Raw genomic sequence first — 4,327 nt, forward strand, 5'->3', positions numbered from 1 at the left:
CCTAACATGTATCCTGACATGTACCCTAACCTGTACTCTTACACATACCTAACCCTAGCACATAACTTAACCCTAACAATCCCAAACACTTACCATAACTGTACCATGCACCCTGATGTATACCTTAACCACTAATATGTACAGAATCAAGTACCCTAACATGTATTTTAAACCATAAAGGTTTATGTACACCCTAACATGTACCCCAAACCTATCCCAAATGTGTGCCCTAACATGTACCATAATGTACCTTAAACCCAAACACTATCTTAACTTGTTCGCTAACATGTACGCTACCATACACCCTAACTCTGAACCCATACTCACATCTTAACATGTGCCTTAGCCCACACTCATACTCATACCCTAAGACATACCCTAAGCCACTGAGCAATCTTATGCCTCACCCTAAACCAGCTGCTAACCAAAATCCATAACTGTATGACTAACACTTTCTACAACTCCCCAAACCTACATTAACCCTTTACTAACAAATCACCTAATCCTCACTTGTTCCATACCCACTCTGAAGACCGCTCTATAACATATCCATCATCCTAACCCATCCCACAAAGTTCTTCCTTGCACGCTCCCAAACTAACTCTGAACCTAACTTTAACATGTATTTTAACCCTAACAGATTTCACAATAGCACTCTAATACAGTACACATACTCTAGACACTAACACATATGGTTAAAAATAGCCTAACACATACTCTATAAACCATACACGTAACCTTACATGTACCCTGAATGTACCCTAGCATACTCTAACCCAGACCTTAACATTTACCCTAACATGTACTCTAACAAGCACCCTGACACATACTCTAAGAAACTGTAACCCTAACACACATCCAAACATGTACTCTAATACAAGCTCTAAACACTTACATATGTCCTACAAGTACTCTAACATGTACTTCAAGTATTACATGTACCCTAAAGTGTGTACAACACAGGTAACCTTACATATACCCCAAATGTATAAGAACCCAAACATGTACTCTATAAACCTAACCTTAGCCTGACCCATTCCATAATCCAAATGCTAATCCCTTCCATAACTCCTAACTTCACCAGATCCCTAACCCATTCTCTAACCAATCCATTATCATATGGTAACATTGACCCTAACACTAATTTAGCTCTTCATAAAAACCTGCTCTGTTTAGCTAATTGAAAACCCAGCACCTGATCTAACCTATTTCTGATCCATAACAAAAAATTTAATTCTAACTTCCACCCTGAGTAGCCCTAAAACACCCAAACTTAACCCTGCCCTGAGCATCAACAACCCTACACCTATAACCAATTCCTCAACAATTCTTTCATAACTTTATGCCTCTCATAACTTTGGTCAAAGCTCCTGAATGTGTTAGGTACACAGCTACTGAATGGATTTGAGTTAGCTCACAGCTCAGGATAGAGGGCAGGGTTGGGGCCTAGAGTCATCAAAGTTGTTCTGACAAGTAACAACTTACCAAGCAGGAAGGAGTAGGCCTCCCTTCCTCACAAATGCCTTCACCCCTTCTCCAGGTAACATAAGCACAGATGAAAGCATGGTAGAGATGAGGATGGAAGGCTAAGTTAGGACTCAGTCTGCCAAAGCATACGTTGAGTTATAGAGCAAGATTCTACATGCATAATTCAAAGTGTGTGAACTCTCCCCAGTTTCTCCTGACACTCAGTACATTTTCTCCTCAAAGTGCCTACAGGCAGAGGCAGGCAACCGGCAACAAAGGCTAGGCATCCAGGAGCCCTGTCACAGACAAGTGGGACCTGGTATGTCTGACAAGGAAAAGAAAAAGGCTAGGTTATGCCTTCTGCTTCCCTCAAAAAATCCTTATCAGAATATTGACATGACTCCAGTCTACAGGAACTGACTGGCTTCTAAGGCATAAAATGGAGAGCTTAGTGTTGAGGTGTTGCCCTAGCCTGTGAAGAACCCTGAACCTATGTTCAACAAAGCAAATTGAAATACCTTGGAATGCCTTATAAAATGTCTGTAAGGTGTATGTAATGAAAACATAAACATGTGTCACAGATCCTCTCACCCCCTAACCATCATATCTTATGCAGGACATAGCTGAAAGCTCATTAAAGACTTGGTGCCATGGATACACGCCTGGGATGAGACTAATGTGGTCAAATTTGTTCTGACAGGTATCAACTTACCAAGCAGGAAGGGAGAGGCTTCACCTCCTTCTCCAGGCCCAAGTGCAGACATGAAAGTACAGATGAAAACTTGATGCAGACTTGGAGAAACGCCAGCGGCGAGAGCAAGTTCTGATGGGATCCGACCCTTCCAGACCATCCCACGTTGGTCTATACACCATGAACCTATATTCGCAATTCCAAGCTTCCAGGCTCTCCCCATTTTATCCTGACACTCTGCGTGGTTTCTTCTCAAAATGCCTATAGTCAGAGGAAGACAACATGCATCAAAGGCTGGAAATCAAGGAAAACAAAGGCTAGAGAGAAAGAACCAGGGTCTTGCCTAGCTTGTGGGAGGCCCTGGAACACAATACCACTGGAATTCACCGACAGGAAATTGAAACACCTTTGTGTACCTAGTAACATGTGTAAAAGAGGGCTAGGAACATGGCTTAGTGGCAGAGTGCTTGCCTAGCATGCATGAAGCCCTGGGTTCAAATCCTAATTACCACATACACAGAAAAATCCGGAAGTGGTGCTGAGGCTCAAGTGATAGAGTGCTAGCCCTGAGTGAAAGAGCTCAGGGACATGCCCAGGCCCTCAGTTCAAGCCCCAGGACAGGCCAAAAAAATGTATTAAATACCTATGTTATGAAAAGAAAAATCTCTTTGTGCTAGTCCTGGGGCTTGAACTAGGGGCCTCGGTGTTGAGAGCCCTGCAGGGAGTCTCTCTGCATGATAAGCTTGACTATCTCGCTGGAACATCTCTCAAGGCTATTTACAGAATCTGGTCTTTTCATCCTGCCCCAAACAAAGACCAGGTAGCTGCTATTGACCACCTTTTCACATTGCCCTAAGCAAGCATCCTGCAGCTGCTACGCCCAATGAAAAAGCTTCCTTATTCTAAGCATATAAATACCCCTGTGTGAAAAATAAAATTTGGCAGTTTGATCAGAATCCTTGTCTTGCTGTCCTTCTTCGTGTCTCTTGTCCCTTCATTCCTTCTCGCTTAGGTTCACTGCCCTGGTTGAAGTCCTGCGGGTCGGGACAGTTTTTGTTCAGTGCAAGTGCTGTACCACTTGAGCCACAGCTCCCCTTCTAGATGAGCCAGAATAGGAATTATACATCCTTTAGAGCAGGCCTAGTCAGAGCTGGCCGAAACTGAAGCTGTTGCCGACAAGGGAAAGGCCCGGACATAGAGAAAGCCCAAACCAGGAGCTCAGGGAAGGCCCAGACCCAGGGAAGGATGAGACCTGGGGAAGGCCGAGACCCAAAGAAGGCCTGGAACCAGGGAAGGCCTGGGGGAAGAACAGGACCCTGGGAAGGGATGGACTCAGGCAAGGCCCAGAATCAAGAAAAAATGGGACTCAGGGAGGCCTGGACCCAGGGAAGCCCTAGACTCGGATACATAGACTTGCTGCAGCCCAGACCCTGAGCTGTCAGCACGAATGTGCAGCCAGCTACAGAGGCCTGGTTGGGGCCTGCCTGGTGTGGGGCCTGCCTGGTGTGGGGGCTGGTATAGGGCCTGGCATAGGGCCTGGCATGGGTCCTGGCCTCGTGAGGCCTGGCATATGGCCTGGTATGGGACCTAGTGTGAGGCCTGCATGCTGTGGGGCCTGCCTGGTGTGGGGCCTGCCTGGTGTGTGGCCTGGCGTGGGGCCTACCTGGTGTGGGGCATGGTGTGGGGCCTGCCTGGTGTGGGGCCTGCTTGGTGTGGGACCTGCCTGGTGTGGGGCCTGCCTGGTGTGGGGCCTGGCATGGGGCCTGCCTATTGTGTGCCTGGTATGGGGCCTGCTTGGTGTGGGGCCTGGTGTGACGCCTGGCGTGGACCCTGGCGTGAGGCCTAGTGTGTGACCTGGCGTGGGGCATGCTATGGGGCCTGGTGTGTGGCCTGCCTAGTGTGGGGCCTGGTGTGGGGCATGGTGTGGGACCTGCCTGGTATGAGGCCTGGTGTGGGGCCTGCCTAGTATGAGGCCTGCCTGGTGTGTGGCCTGCCCAGTGTGGGGCATGGTGCAGGGCCTGTTGTGGGGCCTGTCTGGTGTGAGGCCTGCCTGGTGTGGGTCCTGCCTGGTGTGGGGCATGGTGTGGAGCCTGCTTGGTCTGGGGTGTGCCTGGAGTGGGGCCTGGTGTGGGGCCTCCCTGGCATGGGGCCTGCCTGCCGTGGGGCCTG

This window comes from Dipodomys spectabilis, unplaced genomic scaffold (assembly GCF_019054845.1).
Source record: "Dipodomys spectabilis isolate Male_0828 unplaced genomic scaffold, ASM1905484v1 ptg000609l, whole genome shotgun sequence".
Lineage (NCBI taxonomy): Eukaryota > Metazoa > Chordata > Mammalia > Rodentia > Heteromyidae > Dipodomys > Dipodomys spectabilis.